The following is a 21,951-nucleotide window of genomic DNA, read 5'->3' as shown; positions in this document are numbered from 1 at the left end:
GCACGTACAACGGAACTAAAATATGAATATTTTTTTCTATTTTCGTCACGCGAGCGATCACCCTCGGTGAACAGATGGCGTGTTGATTCTCCAGAGTTGAGAGCCATTTGTGATGTGCGATAACGTATGCGCAGCGCGTCACGGAATTCCCCCTCTCCTTCCCCCTGTTTTCTCGAGCTCCTCACTCTTTATTTTTTCTAAGACAAGGAAGGGGAAACCGTGCCAGATTTAAGCTGCTCAGAGTATTCTTCGCAACTGTCGAAGTCTGTCGATGCGGATGCATGTCCGAAAAAAGCTTCAGCGGATATTGCGATTCTCGTCCTCGGCGCGCCAGAACGGAAGTGTCGCTATTCCGGGATCTCTTCGAATCGAATGTTGATGAGCCGAGTTTCTAATCGCCGTAATGACACGTTCGATCATCGACGAGAAAGTATCGAGAAATGATGTCTGTTGACCTTGAAAAGGAAATCGGTCGAATAACACTTCCTTGGAAGCATTGTCACATCGGTAATAATAAGAACCTCGAGAACCCGCTAAAATAACCCACTCTTACTGAAAAATACTTTGAAAAACGTCCGTGAGCTCCGGAATGAATGAATACTTTGATGGGAGGAGATTAAAGTTTGGAGGTTAAAAATCCTGAGTGAAAAAGTACGCTTAACAGTTGTTTCTTTCGACTCGTCCGGTGGAGACGAACTTCCTTAAACGATCGACGAAAGAAAATGGAGCGAAGATAAATATGAAGGATAAACATGCAAGTCGGCGGGGCGTTATTAAACGTCACTAAATTTCAATTACTCGCGATGATATTCTCGCGAAGGGAAGCAGGAGGATCGTGTCGAGCAAGAGCTCGTCCCCTCGGACGACGAGCCGAGAAAAAATGTCGCGCGGTAGAACTGGTTTTGGCGGTCGGGACAAAAGCTATATAATACAAGCTTTCTCGTTCAGCAGGCGACTTCGACGGGGACTGGCACAACCCAAAATAAAAACGAGTTTTTCGATCTCTGGATATGCTGCCAAAAAATCGTAGCGCAATTTCCTTGCGAAAAAGGTTTGAGAAAACCTTTTCGAGTCGGATCGTCCAATGGGAAGAATTGATCGATCGATCGGTTCCACGATTTTAATGAGCTCACACGAAAAAACAGCTCGTACGATTATTCCGAGACAGCATATTTCTCTTTCGCCCAAAAGAACCAAAGAAACCCGTCCCCGTTTATAAGCCTCGTACGAATATTTGACGCGAAATGGAAAAGCAGAAGAGACAGACAGAGGCCAACAGAAAATAAAAACGAATGAAGAGAGCGCGATCGAGAAGGGAAGAGGGAATTTCAAGGTCTGTGCGCCAGAGCCGCTCACGGGGCGAGACTCTCTCCGGCAGCGACGATCGGTTATGGCCTTGGAACGATGCTTGCCAGCAAAAGTGGCCACACACTCATCGCTCGCCCGTTCAGACTCGACGAGTTCCCGCGTAGCCGGTCTCCAGCCATTGCGAACAATATGACATAAAGCTATACCGAGGGGAACGAACAGTTGCACAACGCTTCTCACTTTTCACGAGCACGTTACAAAATTCTATGACAATTATCCAAACGTTTTCCATTCAGTTTACATTTTTCCATTCTTCTTTCAGCCACCGACGCTTCCACACCGATTAAAGCAAATTTATTTTCGCATGGATTACGAAAAATCAAGTTTTTCGAGCGAACAATGCTTCGCTCGGAGTGGAGAAATCGCGTCACGGTTTCGAGACTCATTTTTCTTGGTGATTTGTGAAAATTTTCTATTTCTTTCAATGCTCGAGTTGAGTTATGTGGATGGAAAAAAAAATTCGCGATCTCACGACGGGTTAATTCATGACACCGAATTATACAGACCAAAATAGAACTTTGGAAGCTCTCGAAAGGGGTGGAAACAAACGTTTGTACCGTTGAAGAGTAACGAAAATAATTTTATCTTTGATCCTGTTTTTTTTCTCCAATTTTTGTGTCCTCAATTTTTTTCCAGATTTTGTTTCAATATTAAATTTTTTTTTCCGTCCAATGGAATTTTTTGGAAAAAATCGAGCGGTGAAAAAAATTGATAGAAACGTACGATAAGGACGGAAGCGAAAAAAAACATGGGAACTGAAATTCGATGCTGCGGGTGTCACAAAAATAAAATTTTAGAACAAAAAAAACAATGGCCACGCCTCGTATGCTGGCAGGTGAAAAGAAGGTTCGACAAAACTGTTTCTCGCTTTGTCGTTAGAGAGTGAAAGAGAATCAAATGACTCCGATAAAGCATTCGAGGCGGCCGGATTGCGCAACTACGAAGCTCGTATGAGCGAATGGAACAAGTCTTCGTACTCGCACTTGACCCACCAACACACTTTCCCTCCTTTTTTTTTATTCGTTCAGGCTGTACGAAACTTCAGGAGGTGTCTTTCACTTTCGAGTTAGACGGTGGCAATTTCACCACCGTTTGCAAACTGTTACAACACTTTCGCGAAACATTTATTGTGACGATCGATTTTCAGGACGAAATTCTTATAACTTTGGTGCATTTTTTTAACTAATTTTACGACGCGCTTACACGCGTCTGAAACAGTAGTTCAATCGTTGGAAACATTTTTATTAAACTGATTGTCGAATTTAAATTAACTTTCGAATAATTAATCTTCAAATTCTTAAATTTACATTCGAAAAGAAAATCTTGAAATCTTTGAATTAATTTCTGGAAAAAAAACCTTTAAACCATTCGAAATCATTCTCGAAACCGAATGATTAAATAGTTAAATTTATTATGAAAAATGAAAAATGATAAAATTATTGTGGTAAAAAGTTCTTTTGGACATTTTCAAGACAGCATTTTGCCTCGAAGATATTGCGCACGATATTATTCCTCGAATGGTAAAGTTTTCGAAGCCTGCTTAGAAAAAGTGGTCTTCGTTTTAGGTAAAGGTTCAAACTGTTCGGTTCGCGTGAGGTCATTTTTCTTGAGGATCGATTTGTGAGTGTTACACGCAGCAGAACCCGTCTTCCGAGCAATTTACGCATACGCATACACACACTGAAAATAACGTGGGCGTGTGTTAGCTCAAGTGTATAAAAGTCAAGCGAAAGAAGTAAAGAAAATAGAAAAATCTCTTCTCAACAGCGTCAGTCATCGTACACACCGATATCCTCGCACATTTACACACATTCACGTATGTAGCCATGGGCAGAGTCATCGCAAAAAACGAGGAAGCTCCGTTTGCTCGAAGAAGAGACCAAGAGGCTGTGGGAGGAGGGCAACGAGTTATTTTCGATCGCTTTGAAAAGTTCTTCTGCTTCGACCACTTTTGGAGGTTGAACGGGTCGGTTGCGAGGATTACCATACAACTTCACGTATTCGTCTATACTTTCATCTATACCGAACGTTTGCGCTTCGTGGCCCCTAACATTTTTCGTAGAGAATTGTTAAAAGATCTGAGATCAACAATAAAAGTTATTTCAACAAAAAAAAATGAATTATTTCTCTTCAAGTATTTAAAAAATACAGAAAAAGATCTGTTTTTTTTTGTCAAAAAAACAATCAACGAATTTTATTTCGATGTACGCCACTTTTTGAAAGAATTCTCGCTTGGAATTTCTCGTGTATTCCGAGTCTTGACGATCATGCAAAAGTTCCTTTTTATTTTCATAAGCTGAGTGGGTACGAGTTTTTATTTCCTCAATTAAAAATTTTTCTTTTTTGTTTTTCTTGATTTTAATATACCCGGTGAGATAAACAGCGGAGATGTTTATTCTCCGGTTGGTCGTCGCGAGTTTCAATGTGATTCTTCACGTGCCTGACGATTGTAGAGACTTTCTCGTTTCTCTGTATACGACTAACGTTCCGAAAATACTCGCGTATCTCGAAAATTCGCAATGCAGAGACTCCATCCTTCCACGAGATTTTGTCAGAGCGATTGCTGGCTTAGTTTTTTTTCTATAAGCGTCCCTCCAATATCGCGGCAAATTTCGTTTCGGACGAGAATAATTCGTCGTTAGATGTTGCATCGATCTTCTCCCGCCGAAATATCTCGAGCGAACGTGCTCTCAAGATTCGTGAATTTTTCTCTTCACAATCGTGAAAACTCCGCGCTCGTTTCCCCGCCCGAGGCGTCTCAGTATTTCGACTCCAACTCTCACGTGGATGAAAATAAACGAAACATTTGCTCGAAAGTGAAAAACAGCAGCAGCGCGTTTCTCCCGGTCGAGCTCTGGAACAGTGACGAAGTACCGAGCATTCGGGAATTCGCTCTTTCGAATGTGAATCGAAAAAATTTCTTTCAGCAACGAAATTATTGAGCGCTCGAAAAAAAATCGCATTTTTTCCTAGAAACTCCGATTTTTGTTTCAAACTCCAGTTCGTATATGCATCGTCGTGTAGCAAGTTTGTTCCGCCTTGATAGCGAAACTCGGTCGCTCGATCGGTGCAAGTGGAGGTGTTCAACGTCACGGATTAATCCGAATGGTCGACGGCGCCGCGATGCCTGCAAACAGCGAGACGTGCAATTCTGTCCCGCGGCTCGTCTGTCTACGTTCATACCTACAAGGCATTCTGTACAGAAACATTATTATTTATTCTCCGCGCTCAGGGTGCTTAATGCTCTCCAATCCGATGGCGAATAGCACCGATGAAACGCAGATAGAATCTAGGGGGACCTGGGACCTTAAACGAGGAAGAAAAGACCGACAAACTTCCGAGGTCGTAGGGACCGAAGAGCACGAAAACATAATCGTAAATCATCGACGACGAAGCATTCTAGACATCCAACAAGCACGAAACATTTTCCCACTTTTCTGCACGTTAAAAATCATGCTTTTGGTAATCGATCGATGACTCCGGAATTTGTAAGCCCGTGAAAAATACGGAGGTCGATCCGAGACGAAAAGCCCCGTGGAAATAACACAACTAAGCAATGCCGATTCCGAGTCTCGATTAATCTCAAGCTCCGGCAACTTACAAACGCCTTATTCACCCTTGCAGCGCGATGGAAGGCGAGGGGCTGCTTCGTTTCTCATCGGCACCAAGTTCCCCGGAGAAATTGGCATTGAAGAAATGTATCTGCCGGGCGCGATCATATTGAAGTTTAGATCGTTTGAGTTCAGCGATGAGTTTATTCCTTCTTTTCGCTCTCACAATTCTCGATATTCCAATATTCTTAGGACGTAAAGTAAGAAAATTTTCATCGCGAACGGCCTCGCCAAAAGAGAATCACCGACGTTGCGTGGAATACCGAGGCGTGAAAAATAGCGAAAAATATCGAAATCTCGATAAACTTTTAATCCGATGAGCACGATCGAAACTTTTTTCAACGCCTGCGAGGGTACTCGCATGGGCCGAATAACGCGCAAAACGATTTCAAAATCATTGACATTTTAACGACGAATATATAAATCGCAACGAAAGATAGATTCTGAGTCGAGGCAAAGTGTATTGAGAGAAAGCAACAAATAAACAAGCACATTAACCTTGACACGGAAGGTCGTTGGGACGTTCCAAGTCGTCATTATATTTTCCATTTGTATGGAAACATTGAAAAATTATTCGCGTTCTCGATCACACAGATTTCCCAACGCAGCAGTGACCTCATAATTGAATTATGATCGAGAATCATCAGCGCACTCGGGAGTGAGTATGGCGTGGCTAAAAAAAGATATTGAATCAACTGAAACGAGTGAGCGAGAGGGAGAGGACGAGACTGCGTTAAACCGGAGAAGTGAGGAAAAAAATGATGCCGAAACGAATGAACGGAAACGAGAGAGGAAGGAGGAGCAAACGAAAAGAAAAAAAGCTACAGAACGTTTCAAAATACAATGAAACTGCGAGTATAGGCTCGGGAGAAGGGAAAGAAGAAAATGAGAAAATATTACATGAAAAGTCAAAGAAAAGTAGGAATCGATAAAAGAAACAAACGGGAGTTGCAGCGCGTATAAAAATGTGTGTGCGCGCGTTCCGTGCTCTTTTTAGCTGTAGAGTATAAAATAACGCTGTGAAACAGAAGAAGAAAACGACGACTGGGGAGCGAAACACGTGCCACTAATGAGCTGATGTACAAAAGGCATAGACGCCAATTACGCGAGGGTGGCTCGAGAGGGAAGAAGAAAAAACGTGGAGCAAAAACGAAACATGAAGAAAGACGCGAGGCTTAAAAAGGGCGAAAACTAGAAAAACGTGAAATAAAATGAAATATAAATAAAATCCGGCATCGCGCGCGCGCGCGCGCCTTCTCTGTAATTAAATAAAACGAAAAGATTCTCGTCGGTGCTTCAGATCCGCGTCGAATCCCCGCCGCCCCGCTTTTCCGTATATCTGTGCAGCGCAGCCCCCAGGATCGCATTGCAGGATAATTTTCACCTTTTTTTTCTTTTAATAGTACTGCAGTGAAAAAAATGGAGCTGGAAACAAAACGTAAAAGCGCATTGGATGAGGCGTTTTTAGTTATCGAAAGCACGTGTTATTCCCCGGCAATTGAACGAGGCTAATGAAAGACGCTTTTTTATGAGCCGATCGTCACAGCATTTACGATCCCGAGGCTCATTCACCCACGTCCTGTAACAACGTCATGGCCGAATGAACTTTCGTTTTAACAGAAATAAAAACAAACAAATCGAACAGCGGAGGATCCTCGTTTGAAAAATACGTTTAAAAAATCAAAGTCACTGGTCATGACGCGAGTCTTCGATTCGTGGAAAAGCATTAAGCAAAAATGACGAAAATTCGATGCATAATCGACAACATCGTCAATTCGTATTCGAGAGGCCAAAATACAAGAGCGAATTATTCATCGAGCTAATGTATCGGGTACATCACATATTTTAATACATACACACACGGCTGGAAGCTCACCAGATTTGCGGTACATTAGTACCGTCAATTTCATAACGTAGACACGTAATGGATTTTATCATCGAATAATAATATGCCCTATGCTATGAGAATAAACATAACAAACATGATTAATTCAATAGAGTTTATTTCGACGAGCACACACACACACACACACACACATACACACGATGTGTTTCCTCTCGAATGTCTCCCCTCGCCCCTTCTCACGCCGGCCCAGAAACACTCATTAACGATGCTCGGGAATAGGATGAGAACTTTCAGTTTTATGATTTCGCCAAAGCAGGTTTCACTGCGTCAGAGCCCGTTGATACACTGTACACCGACGATTTAACAGACACGAGACTGTGCGTTAATACCTTCGGTGTGCCGCGCGGCCGTTAAACCTCGAAATATCGTCGCGAATTTGAAGATAAATTAGAAAGCAAATATTCCAACGAATTTGACTCTGCATCGTGGCGGCTTATACCGAAACTCTCGCGAAATGGTTGAAGAAGCTCTGCCCCTGGTGAAAGGTGTCTGCGAACTTTCGTGATTCTCAACGTCGGATATTAGGTTCGGGGATTTTTTCATTGTCTCGTTATTGTCATTTTTTTTTTGCAATAATTTCGAATGCCTTTGAAATGTTGAGCTAGCCAACTCCGAGCTTTCCAGAGTGCTTAGAAGCGCGTTCGAACGACTATTCTGAGGCAGGAGTGATGCTCATGATGTTGAGCAACGTTGAACATCAACGAAATAATTTAAAAAAACTCTCCATCTAAAAAATTGATCAATGACAAATGTTTTTTCGTTAAATTCGTTGGACTCGAACGTCGCAAACGTCAGCGTCGTTTGATGCTCTTCAGGCAACCAGAATGACCGATTACTTTTGAAATATTTGTTTTCTGCGCCACGGGCACCGGTCAGGGGGGAGAAGCTTGAACGTGGATCCTCGAATCAACGGAGCCGACGACTAGCGTTGTTCATTTCAAACGCAGCTTTCCAGTTGTGTTATATACAAATTCGGATAATTTATCATTTCAAAAAATCCAATTTGTAATCCTAGATTTAAGTGGATGTTTTTTTAAGTATAAAATGTCAAAACGATGAATAACTTTACAGCCGCGACTATTACGTTTTACGAAGCAAGTTTAGCGACGAAGCGACACGTGTTTACAGCACGTACATAAGAAGAAAGATGCTCGAGGAACGAGAGCGGTAATAGTGTTTGGTACACAACGTTACGACTTAATTAAGAATTTCTTGGCGCGGTGGGCAACAAAATTGCTCGTTTCCTGGTTAAAAATTCTCTTCGCATGTCGTTGGCGAACCGAGACACAATGCGAGCAGATAATTTGACGTTGCGAGGGCGCTCGCGGATCCGTCGAAAAGATCAATGTTCCCGACGATGAGATATTGCGACTTTTTGTTGACAATAAACAATACAGAAATGGTTTTAGAAACGGAATTCTCGCGTAAAATTTATCGAGGGACTAGACTACACTGGCACGTAATATCATGAGCGAATTATTAACGGTTAACATCTTCCACAAACATACAAGTTTGAAGGGGACAAGTTCAACGCCTGCTGCTAAAGTTACGTCGCTGAGTACATTAGATCCGTATTTTACGGGATCCCTGCGTACGTCCATAGATCCAAGTCGTTCGTCGGCTTGCACTGAACGAGTTAGTTGCAGACACGAGGCTTCTGAAAACGTTGTTGCACGAGGCACGCCGGTCAGCTTATTTTCTTTCGCTTTGCTACGTCTCGGCTGCTGCGTGCTAGGATGACGAAGAAAACACGAGAGAAGGTGGGCCTAAATTTCGAGAATTTATGAGAAAACGAAGTATCATTCGCTTACGCGTTTTATCGACTTTACAACTCTGTGGCGAGTTGGAATTCCGAATATTCAACGTTTTTCATTGATCAAACGCACGAGTCTCGAATAATTTTGACTTTTTTATAAAGCGGAATTGTGACACGTGGAACTGCTTTTCATTGCCATCGCTTTTCCGACATTCTCCTTGGTTCGCCATGACGTTACAAGTTAGCTCAAGAAAACTGGAGTCGAATTATGACGCTGAAGTTATTCAACCTGCTGCTGCCAAACGTCACAGTGACAGCTGGTCTTTCCTTCGTCTGTGACGACTCGGATTCCGTCTTTACAAGTCGGTAACCGAACAGAACGGTAACGGAGGATAATTATTTCGAATAAATTTCACAAATAGACAAATTTCGTTAAAAGTTAAGTGAGAAATTGAACGACGCTGAAATTTGCAAGGTGGAGTCCAACGAAATGGATCCAAAAAAACTGTCGAATAATTCCAGTAATTCTCCAATTTTGTTCCCTGTAAAATTTGTAATTTCTCATTTTTCAACTCTCATCAACGATTCGTGAAATAAAAAATGATCAATTACAAATATTTTTCTCGTTCATTTCGTTATTCAAATTCGTTGCATCGTTGAACACAACTTTAAAAAAAAATTTTGTCGCACTAATACCAGATTTCAATTCAGTGACAAATCGACGCGACAAAGTGATCGCCGCAAGAAAATATCAAAGAGATCTCGTCGAACCAATTATTGATAACGATATTTCGCTTTCGAGTTTATTTTGCTGTTCTATTCGCACCGAGTTCAACACCCGACTCACGATCAACTGCGAGGAACGCCGGTGAGAGGATTTCTCAACATTTGATTCTTACAAGACAATCGATTGCCCTCAAGTACTGGAGAATTTCACTTGAGAAGATTCTTCTTCGGACTACCTGTCGATTCAGGGCCTAAAAATCTTTTTCGTTTCTTTTTGCTTTCTCTCTCTCTCTCTCTACGACTCTTTCAGCATCCACACACACAATTCCCAGCTGTTCCGCATTAATTGGCCACGATCCAAGGAACCTCAGCCGAGTTGTGCGGGGAGGCGTCAAAGTCTTCACACGCATCTCGGTCTCATGTTCGCGTCATCCCGTCACACTCGAAACGACTCGGCAGAGTTCCATCTCATTTGCTTTCCTACTTTTTATTCTCAGATCAAGTTTAGTTGGCGATTTTTTCTTCTTTTTCCCCAATTCTGTCGCACGTTGGTCAGACTTTTTTTTGCCTGGAGTCACAAAATTCAAAGTTACCTGAAAACAAAAATTCAACTTTTCGCCTTACGATCGAGACAAAAACCTCGAACTTTGGAGATATTTTGTGACGGAAAAATCGCCGGACGGTAAAAAAGCACGCCGTAAAAATTGCAGTTGGAAAATGAATTGTTTCGAGTGCCGCTTCGTGCTCAGCCATTTAAAACGGAATTTTCTTTCAAAGAAGGACTTTGAAAGCAGCAAAGCAGCTGATTTCCAGCTCGAGAAAATCGTGCTTCGTCGCCGAACACGTAACTGAAAAATATTCATGAAAGACCGGTTTTCGTTCGATTTTTGGTCTCGTACAGTCGGCGAAATGCCTCGACTTCCCCCGCTCGAGTAATGACCCAAACGAAAAAATCACAGTCGGCATTCTCGTCGTCTCAAAGAATCCAGTTTAGCAATGTGAACGACGAAGAGCTTAAAGACTCTCGGGAGTTTGGCAACTTTTCAAAGATCATCCTGTATTTAAACGTACAAATGAAGAATACGAAGAAGAATGGCGAGGCATTGCTCCGGGTTAATGGATTACAAAGTACAACCCGAGGAAAGTATTCCGGCAAGCGGTCTCGGCGTTTCCAACACCGCGATCTAATTCATGAGGATTCGTACACACGTGCAAGACGCACAAGATGTTACAGTTCCTTCACCGTTGCGATTAATTGAGACAAATTTTTTTGTCCTAATGTTGTCAGGACAGGCACAAAGGAACGATGACAAATGTAGCGAGATCCCACGACGTTTGTTCCACAAGTTAGTGTTACCGTTCAACCGCCCCAAAAAAAATGTTTTTTCGCAAGCCAACAACATTTTGTTGAGCGCGCGTACGAGGGCATCGAAATGTTGAATCGATGAAGCAAAAAGCCTTTTCCGAGGATTGCCCGGACCGATAAATTCCCTTTTCAACGGCCATCGACTTTTGTTACGATTCTGACGTCGAATATTGAATTTCAAAGGTCCAATGTTGAGTGAGGATCGCGTTGGGAAGTGAAATCGTTGAATTTTTTCAAACTGTTGAAAAACGGAGAATCAGAGTGCGTTTGAGGATCGTGTCCGCGTGCAGAAAAGGTCGAGTAGAATGCGCGGCGCAAATGCTTATGAAGGATCATAACCCTTAGTGTGCACACCCTCACAGCGAGACATTTCGTGCACATGGGGTCACTTGACCCCAGGTCATTTTTGACATCGAATATCTCGGTAACTATGCGCTTTTCGGAATAAAAGATTTAGCCACTTTTTGCAGCGAATTGATCCAACTTTAATGCTGCAAAGTCGGATTTCCAAAAAAATCTTTTTTCATCGTTCAAAAACGTGCTCAAAGTTGATGGTGCGCGTAAAAAGCACTTTTTCTGTTAAATCTCTCGTTAAAAATTAAATTTTGAGTTTTGAAAAAAATCCTTACAGAGTTTTACAGACGAGGGTCCGTGCTTTAAGGGAAAAATAGTCCACTTTGCAACCGTTCCAAAAAGTCTATTTATTTTGGAGTATGAAGTTGGCTATGCTCCCTACTTTTAGAGAGGGGATAACGATTTCTTAATATTGGGGGTTTTACTTATGAAATGCTCATCTGTAGATGCTATTCATGTGAGAAAAAAATTTTGGGGTCAACCTGACCCCAGATGCACACTAAGGGATAAAAAAAAACTTAAATTTTTTGTTTATTTCTCAGGAGAACGTCGCAGAGGGGAGCGCGATGCAAAGCCGAGGATAAAATAAAAGAGGCCGAAGCTTCCCACGTCGAGGATGCCAGGTTGGTTAGTTCGCTTGAGCCAACAGCGCCACGGGTTCAAGGAATACACACCACAAAAATACACACAGGCACAGAGAGACGAATCGAAGGCTTGTATACACGCGGTTACGCACTCATACGAATCGAAAGAGAGAGTGAGGCCGCAGGGGGAGGGGCGGGGGGGGGGGGGGTGGTAGAGTGAGAAAGAGAATTCCGGCGTGTGCGAATAGCGTCGAGGTCACGTAACCTTGAGATCGTGCAACTAGTGAGTCCCCAGCAGGCACGTGGTCTTCTTCTTGCCTCCTCGCGGGACGGGGTATTGAGAAAGAAAGAGAAAGAGGCGAAAGAAGAATCGAGAAACGGTTGGTGGCGCGGCGCGGCGGCGGCAGCGAGAGACAAAGAGGAATAAAACAAGGAGAAGAAAGAAACTCGGGGAGGCGAACAAAGAAGAAAATCCAAACGGTTTTTTTCGCGCGTACGCTAAGAAAATGCTGCCACACGAAATAAATTATCGATAAAATTGAGATGCGATTGGAACCTTTCTACCGGCGATGAAACCGAATTTCAATTATAATTTCAACGCTTTTTATTTACAAAACTCTTCCCAGTCGTCAGTACGAAGTTACACATCAAAATATTCGTTCCAATAGAATTCATGTGAAAAATAAAATGAATAAAATGAAACTTCTCAATGGCACGAACCCTCCTCGAATTCGCCGGGTATTTTTGAACCGCCACGGCCTCGGAGGGTTCCCCTGGACGGAGCAGGTAGTCGGCTGAATATTCGAAACGACAGTGTCGAACTTGTCCAACTCCGTAGAAACCAGCACCACGAGTGAAAACCTTTTATTCATCTCTTCCTCGCTCCTCATACTCCACTGTACACGCACGCACCTATCTTCATTTTCTTCTTCTTCTTCGCCCTTCCAGACTCCCTCACGGTCTCTCCGCTCCGCTGGCAGAAAGTTCCTCCTCGACGGTGAGAAGCGAGTCGTAATAACCGAGGGGAAACCGGCGAGTATGCGAGCTCTCTTGAGATAAGCGTACTATAATTCTCGACCGAGGGAGTCTCGGGCAGACGTTACGACAGGGTAGTATACGAGAAAACATATGAAATCGATGTTAAAATACGTTACGAGTTAGAGGAGAGTACGAAGACGAATGATTCGATGGTGCAGGAACGAAACCGATTCATATTTCCGGGGGGTTATCTCTCTCACCCGGAATTTCAAATTTTATATATTTTTCCGATCGTCGATTCGGTCGAGCGAATAAATAATCGATTTGTTGCGCCGAACTATTGCGATCGTGTTATTTCGCGCTCTCAATGTGCTCGCGACGATTGAAGAATAAAAATGCAGAACGGTGCGCGACAAATTTTTATCGGATGCGCCTCGCACGCGCCTGAAAATTAAAGAAAGTTAAGCCCGAGGTTATTGGCAGCTGAACAAAGTACGTTCGACCTTGTTTTTATTCCTTTTGGTATCCTCGTCGCAATTTTTTTTCTCGACGAAAATATATTTACCGGGAAAAATATGAAATTTTTCGTGCCGCAAGCGTGTGTTAAGGTAGTAAAGGAGTTACGAACAATCGACTCGAGCCCGGGAGAAAGGGCTCGAAGCAAGGACGACGGTGAAGAGAAAAGGGGGCGCCGCGATAGGCCCAGAGGTTACAAAGGCTTCGGTGGTGGGTTTGAAAGCCGATCATCATCGTTGTGCGTGTATGCAGCTCGCGAGCGTGTGCGTGCGTCGGGTGAAGAGTCGCGTGGCGAGATGTCGAGTGGAGGCGTCTCGTCGAGGTTCTCAGTGACGGAAAAAACGAGAAAAGAGTCGCCGCCCGCGCGGCCCCGCGGTCGATATTCGGCTCGTTGAAAATTTTGCCGCTTATTATTTCGCCCTTTCGCTACGTTCTTTATCTCTCCCCGTGGTATGTACCGACGTCGTTATTTTTCAGGCTCGTATTTCCTCGACCGATGGTTATAAATGCCTCGATATAGCGAGAGATGCGCACTGAAATAACGTTCAATTAAAACCCACCGCATTTTCCTCGTACCCGCCGCCCCCTCGACGGATTTCAAACGCATTAAATAATTTGACGATCGTTACACGAAAATCAACGAGAAAATAAACCAACGTCCAAATGTAACGGACGTTGGAAATTTAGCTTTTTAATATTTATTTCCAATAGGAATATCGGAATCACGAGCCGCGTGACCATTCGGTGGGTTCGCTCGGACAACCGTTTCCCGCGTGGTGGCCAAAAAATAGCTTTCACTGCGACGGAGCGTCGAGGAGCGAACAGATGGCCGAGCCATTGGCGTAAATGGTACTTATCAAAGTCATCATTGAACCGTAAATTCTTCGATACATTCGACAGTTTCATTGTTCCAAACCCGCACCAATTCTCCCTTTATGCTCTAGATTTGACCCTTTTTGGATCCACAATACTACCGCCGATACCCTGCCAATGAAATGTTGTAGCGCGAATCAAGAGCGACGAAGCTGAACACCCCGGGGACAAAACGAAAAGGTTGAAACTACTACCGTAACAGCAATGAGGGCACGGCCTTGAATTATTCGAAATTTTCACACTACACGGTTTACACTTTCGTAGGTATAAAATCAAACTTCCTGCCATACGTACTGAGAAAATAAACAGTTTGAGCGACCGAATGGCCTCGTAATAGTTTTTGGAACGAACGAAAATTCACTTTCGTCACATTTTGTTTAACAAGACTCGAATAAATGAAACAGGGTATTTTACACCATGTAAAAAAATATATAAAAATGCATCTTTATGATAGATTTCGTAAAAAGTAAACGAGAAACGTCAATATTTATTCATAAAAATGCAATGTAAATGTTTATTATTCAATTGTAAAAATCGTTCTTTTTCATCTGTTTTTCAAATGTCTAAAACGCCATCCGCCATATTGGATTCGTCACGTGACGTCACTCCGACAGTAAACAATCTAGATTGCTATCGTGCGCTCTGTGTATTTTGAAATTTTACAAGTTATTATGTACGTTTGTGGACTTTTATCATTCATTTTATTAAAATCGCATCATGGAAGACGATTTTGCGAAAGCAAAAAGTACAAATCTACCGATGATAAATACGTTGATGGTGGGCGATGAATCCACAATTTTTGTGGGCATTTTTACACTTGTATTATCGCATACAGGCGATAATACAATTATATTCACAAATCTTGTTATACTTGGTCTTTCGCAATCGTATTGTTTACTAACGGAGTGACGTCACAAACCGAAACAACAGGGCGGTTAGCGTTTCCGTGAGAAAATTGAAAATTATAAATAAAAAGTAGTTTTCAAGACACTTTTCGGTTCTCATAAAATTGAAATAAAAATTCCACTGGTTTATTACGATCTCAGGATTATTTTGAAACAGTTTTCAAAAAAAGGTGTAATACCCTATTGATTTTGTTTTTTCCATTTTCACGAGAATCAATGAATCGTTCACTAGCCTCGTCCTGGGCTTCTCGTAATCGTACAGAAAAATGTAACTTTTTATTTGGACTTTTTGAAATGAGAAACAAAAGAAAATGACACTGGAAATTTAACTCGAGACTTTGGACTGTCTCTCTCGCACTCACGATTACGAGGTATCGACTGATCGATCCTGTCAACACTTTGCACTGTAAAAATTAGCATGGATCCAGGGCCATCTCCGACCCCTACTGGTCTAACGATAATTTCGATGTTTTAATTATGTCCGTGTGATAACAAGAGTCGATAATGACTCGAAATTATTTTGGAGGCAGGCCATTAATTTCCCTGGTGGCTGGGGGGGGGGGGGGGGGGGGGGGGCAGCTGTGCTCCATTCGTTCAGAAGCAGCGACGAGGTGTTACGTCCGCATAATTAAAAACAATGGAGCAAACGTGATTCGACGAAGCCTCCAATCGTCGCGAAGGGAGCCAGGGATTTCAAGGAGGCAGGAGGGTGCGAGAGGCTGGAAAATGGGGGATGCGAGTGGGCAAAGAACACACGAAAGGACGTGGGGGGCGAGGGCGAGGTAAACGACCTTTCTCTCTCTCTCTCTCTCTCTCTCTCTCTCTCTCTCTCTCTCTCTCTCTCTCTCTCTCTCTCTCTCTCTCTCTCTCTCTCTCTCTCTCTCTCTCTCTCTCTCTCTCTCTCTCTCTCTCTCTCTCCAGGTTGAGCTTTGATGGAAGTTACGCCTGTACAAAGGGCTGTACTGACTGATTGAAGGGCTCGTTAGTTTCGCGGAGACGAATGAAACGACAATGCACCGACGACTGTGCGACGCCGCTGCTCTCGTCGCGTCTCGGAGAAAAACGCGAGGCTGACGGAGCTCGGGATCGATCTTAGCAGCGACGACGCCACCGCGTGCCAACACATTTTTTCATTGATACTCGAGCTCTTTTTTTCAGATTGGAGCAGCTCAGATTCCACAAGAATCTCGAAGCTCGATAAAAACACCGATAAACTTTGGACCATCGCTTTCCGTGTGGTCCCTTCAAGCTTTACCCTCAAATTGAAGTCGTCGCTTTGTTAAATCATTCAGAACAATCGAGACCTGCCCCGAGCCATTTTCGCGCTCAAGATTTATCGGGCAATAAACTATTTCAAGTACTTCGAGAGTACGAAATTTTTGGCACCCCACACCTTCTCGACGATCATTACTGTTGAAGCTAAAGTTGCGTCCCCCAAGGCACGGAAGCAACCAAAGAAATATCAGCGATCGTTACACGTTTGTTTGTTTGTTTGTTTGTTTTTTTTTTTTTTTTATTATTCCTCTCAAGTTCAAACATTTGCTGATATAACGCGCTGCCCGGTGACGTTGACAACGCGACGACGATCTTTGTTCTTCGTTACCGGTAAACAGAACGGAACACGATCCAGGCCGATAAGGAGAAGGCTTCGTCGTGACAGGAAGACGATAAGAAGCCCGACGACGCGCACAACCCGGCAGCGAACGTCTTTGTGCAAATGATTTTTACGTTAAACCTCCGGGACATTGTAATAGCGAGTAACCGGGTCGAGGAGCCTAATATTAGAACCGCGTGAAACGCCACCACCACCCACTAAACGTACACACTCACCGTGTGGCCAATGAATGCAATAAATTCATTACGAAATAAGACTTTAATTAAATCTCGCGTTTCGTCAACGTTAAATCAACTAAATTTTCATTATTTTTTCAGTATTCCTGTGACCAAAAACGACAGAGAAAAAGTGGGGCCTTTGGAACGTCTTGGCATTGAAAATGAACGAGAAAAACTGCGCAGTGCTTAACCGTTAGTGTGCATCTGGGGTCAGGTTGACCCCAAAATTTTTTTCTCACACGAATAGCATTTACAGATAAGCATCTCATAAGTAAAACCCCCAATATTAAGAAATCGTTATCCCCTCTCTAAAAGTAGGGAGCATAGCCAACTTCATACTCCAAAATAAATAGACTTTTTGGAACGGTTGCAAAGTGGACTATTTTTCCCTTAAAGCACGGACCCTCGTCTGTAAAACTCTGTAAGGATTTTTTTCAAAACTCAAAATTTAATTTTTTACGAGGGATTTAACAGAAAAAGTGCTTTTTACGCGCACCATCAACTTTGAGCACGTTTTTGAACGATGAAAAAAGATTTTTTTGGAAATCCGACTTTGCAGCCTTAAAGTTGGATCAATTCGCTGCAAAAAGTGGCTAAATCTTTTATTCCGAAAAGCTCATAGTTACCGAGATATTCGATGTCAAAAATGACCTGGGGTCAAGCGACCCCATGTGCACGAAATGTCTCGCTGTGAAGGTGTGCACACCAAGGTTTAAAAAGGCAGCAGAGTGGGCCAAATTTGGAACTAAGAATGAATCCATCTGAAGAAGAACAAATAAACGAGCCGAAGATAACGTGCGTTGAGAAATGCGAAAAGTTGCTCCAACGAAAGCTACAAGACGGTTTTACTTCATGCACATCCGCTTACGTACGAAACTGGGTTAAAAAGAAGCAGGTAATCAATTTTTTCAAAAAGTTATAGTGAAAAATGCAGAGGAAAGCGGGAGGCAGCGAGTCTGAAAAAATTATCGCGTGTCGTGAGACGTTCGTTAGTCAGTGGCACAGCCCGCATTCGTGCGCTGGGTCCACTGTGTACGTGCAGCACGTGGTTCGAGCGTCCATAGAATGTTCCAGACGGAGTCAGCCGCTCGACGGACGTCGGCGTCACTGAATCAGTCGTTTCCACTGGCAAAGAAACCCTTGTTAACGTTTCAGAGTTTAAACGCAGTAAAAAAGACAAATTTGCGCGCAAATCTCGAAGAATCAGTGATCGAGCAGCAAATTATACGAAGGAAAATGAAAAAACAACGCTCGCTCAGGGTACAAAGTCGACGATATAAAAAATGGGGAAAATAATCTCATTTCTTCGCGTTTGTGGGACTCCTCGGGCTTCGCGATATTTTCGAAAATTCGATTCCCCTTCGTGGAAAAGGAATGGCCAAGGGGGGATAATAAAACAACAACGACAACAATGTCTGCGTATACATAGGACGATGACAAAACTGAGATTTTGCATGAAAGAACGGATATACACGAGGTATATTATATTTTGTCTACAGTCTACATTATACGGCAGGATACATGTATACAAAAGTATATAAAGAATAAAGAGGCAGGCAGCGGGCTTACACACGCGAGATCGCTGCTTGCTTCGGGGAACGAGACGCCGGCTTCGGGCCTCGCGGGGCCGTGTGCGCGAGTCGGTGTTTTTTCGTATACACAATCGCAAAAATCCTCGCGTCCGTGAACGCGTCTCTCGTTCTCATTCTACCTCTGCCTCTTTACCTTGCCCCGTTCCTCGCTCGCTCCTCGCTCTTTTTTTCTCTCTCTCTCTCTCTCGTCTCCCGGTTGGACTCGACTGTGTAAATTTACGTTGTGCGCATGAACACACACCCACGCCACTCGAATCATTGTGAGCGAATTTCTCGCCGGCGCTCTAGCGAAAATCGTACCAGCATCGGCGCGAGGTAAAAGCCTTAAAAAATCGCGTATCAAGCTAATATATAAATTATTCTCGAGCGACTCGGTACGCATACGCGCGCCGATTTCTTTCCCACGCTATGGCAACCGGGAGAGAGACAACAACGAATACGGGAGCGAAACAAAACGGTTATGGAATATCGGGAGTCGGGGGGGAGGGAGAGAAAAAAGGCTGAATGTCAAGTTCAATTCACTCAGGCGCGAATAACGACTCCTGCTGTGACTTTTCATACGTCTATGCCTCTCCCAACTCTCTCGTTCGTTGTTGTGTGCTTACACACGAGAGATCGCGACGCTTCTCGATCGAACGACAATGCACGTCCAATTGGTCTCTTTTAACCTCATCGGCTATTTTCATCCGCTTTGTCTATCGTTCAATCACCTCGCTCCAGGAGCGATCCTCTCTTTCTCTCTGTGACGAGGAATAAAAATTTTTCTCGAAGCCCTTGAATTCGACTTGTCAATATTCTACACGAAGGACACAAACAAACATTTTTTAATGAAAGTAATAATCGGTAAATACTATAATTGAATATCCATAAAATCGGCTCGTGAAACGAACGACCTTGAAAATAAGTCCTGCAGTCTCACATCCACCGACACACATAAAACGTTAATGGTTATCTGAATTTTTTATTCCATTTATCCGAACTTGACTCTTTTCGGACTATTTATTTGCCTCGTTTACGCCGCGACGGAGTTTCAGTTTGCTTATTTCAACAGTTTGTAGGATACAGCGAGCCCGAGAAAGACACTTTTAGAGGGTCTCACCCAATGCTGGCTTTACGACGAGAGTTAAGAATTTCATGATATTTTTTATGGTGCTCAAGACCCAACGTTTTACTTCTGCGCTACACACGACGTTACATCCACGAATTCAGGAGAAACGTTCGTTTCCACTTTTATCGATTGATCGACGCTGAACATCGCCCATTAAAATAACCATTGCACTTTATTATCAATATACAAACCATTTACTTCTGCAAATATCCCTGAGAGAGACAATGCGACACGTTGTTTTCGACGAAAAGAAAGAAGGCTGAACCCCGTTCAATTTTCTAATGTTAAATTTGCAACGAAAATTCAATAAATATTGAAAAAAATTTCAATTTTCGTTCACTTTGCTTCAATATTCATTAAATTTTCGTTTTCATATCAATTTCATTGCTTATTTGTAAAAAAAATTATTCCTCTCCCAATCTCGTCGAGAATTCGTTGAATTATTGAAAATTGTTTGGATAAATTCCGGAAAAAGCTTGTTTTTTCCCCCCGTTTGCTAGCTCGCTCCAATGATTGCGGATGGCACCATTGTTGACAATAATCTACACTGTGGACTAAACGACCAGGCGAAATTGTTGAAGCTGAGAACGGAGTATTTATCGAATCGCGATTTTCATTTTTCATTTAACGAACCATTTCCACCGAAGCAAAAAAACACTGCCGACCATGTTGAGTCCATCGGATTTTTTTTTGTTCGATAAATCCTGAGAGTAAACAAAAAATTCGATAATGTCTGCCAGCGAAGGTAAATTAATATTTGCATGGATATCGTGCGTCTCGATACATACGAGAATCCGTGAATAACATGCTATTGAAATTCGATCCGCTGGAATAACAATGAACATTTTCTCTGAAGCTGAAATTTTTTGGAACTCGAGTGAACAAAATATTGTGTCGAAATTCACATTTTTTTTCGGGTGTATTCACATGGTGCACGAAAATATTGGAAAACGAATTTCGGTTAGTTGTAAATAGAAAAAAAATCGAGGCAATGGGAAGAAAAAAAATATCGAAGCCGAAGATATTTCGTGGAAAGGAAAAGGATGATGTAAACTCCGGAGGAGCAAGAGAAGACGCCACGCGCTGCCGTGAGGTGATGCCGAAGCATCAGGTTGCAAGGAATTCGCCACGTTCGACGCGAATATGGCTGCGCATGTACTGGATCATGGGTCCACGTCCAGGCAGCAGCATCGCGGAATATTGAATATGCGCGTGTGTGTGTTGCATGTGCATGGATATAAGAAAATATATAAGTATATGTGTATCCTTATATACGAGTACGGCAAATGCTCATAGTTGGGTTGATTTCGGAACATGCGCCGTAACGATTAAACGCTCGTGGCAACCGGCTTGTTGCCGCTCGCTTATACATGTATCCACGCGGACGACAAACGACCGTTTAAAAAAACAAAGCGTGGGTACACGTCACAATTTTTATCGAGAACGGAAAAGTAATTGTTAAAGTGCATTACCGACACTGACAAAACGGTTTATACGAACGAAAGGAGTGAAAAAAATGAATAGAAAAAGTTAACAAACCAATAGCGGTAGGTGCGCGTCGTTAATCGGGCGTCAACGAGCGTTGGGAGCAGACATGTACACACTCACAAACAAACGAAGAGACGCACGTTTTGTTTTCTTCCTGGAAAAATTGCAAGTCGATAAGGACTGGGTGTTTCACACGTCTTGCACTTAGGCGCACGGTAAAAAAAAAAAATAAACAACGAAATACCGGCAAACTGATAAAAGAAAATTTCGCTCGCACTTTTTTTTGACACAGACACGATCAAACACGCGCACGAAAAAAACACGGGGAAAAAAAAACACTATCCACTCCCGGCTGTCAGACGCTACTGCCGCGGCGTGGCGAGTAGAGTAACGAAATAAAAAAAAAAAACGAAACTCGTAGAGAAGCTGAGAAACGCGCGATTTTTCGCAAAATTACTTCAAACAACACACTCGAGTTGGAGCAACTTGGAAGATCAAAAAAATAGCAGATTCGCCCTGCGCAATTAAAATTTCAATTCAATATTGGAACATTTATTAGCAGAATAAAAGAAAATCACACACGAAAATGTCCAGAAAACGCGTTTGAGAGCGGTTATAATACGTACGACGCGTCGCTAGACCTCGTGACGAACTGCTGGGGCCGGTGCTTTCTGAGAGTCGCGCGCTCCCCCCTCTTGCTCCACGCCGCGGTGAGAAACACGAACGAACGTCGAGCGCTTGAGAGAAAGACCGAACGAGTTATAAATATATGTAGGTGTGCGTGTCTACACAGGCGAAACAGCAGGAAAATATGTACATATATACAACTCTAAAACTCTTGGCGTTATTATTATATTGCTGCTGTCAACGGATTTTCGTATTTCTTTTATTCATTTTGGGGTGACGCGACGGAGCAAACTTCAAAAAATTCACGCTCACGATTGCCGGTGGTAGTTGTAACAGCAAAGAGGCGATAATTAGCTATAA

General features: G+C 42.9%; 1 protein-coding gene across 3 annotated transcripts in view; it reads right to left on the bottom strand.

The window, feature by feature from the left end:
- The window catches only part of heph (polypyrimidine tract-binding protein 1 heph), a 248,599-nt gene extending 227,019 nt beyond the window's left edge, over positions 1–21,580 (bottom strand). For 2 of the 3 annotated variants that reach the window (XM_043433209.1, XM_043433211.1), the window contains exon 1: positions 21,016–21,580. The gene's annotated coding sequence lies outside the window, so the exon portion shown is untranslated. The remainder of the gene's footprint in view (positions 1–21,015) is intronic. The other variant, XM_043433210.1, reaches the window with a different exon arrangement.
- Positions 21,581–21,951: the final 371 nt, after the last annotated feature.

This window comes from Venturia canescens, chromosome 1 (assembly GCF_019457755.1).
Source record: "Venturia canescens isolate UGA chromosome 1, ASM1945775v1, whole genome shotgun sequence".
Taxonomy (NCBI): domain Eukaryota; kingdom Metazoa; phylum Arthropoda; class Insecta; order Hymenoptera; family Ichneumonidae; genus Venturia; species Venturia canescens.
This window is presented reverse-complemented; position numbering and strand designations above follow the sequence as displayed.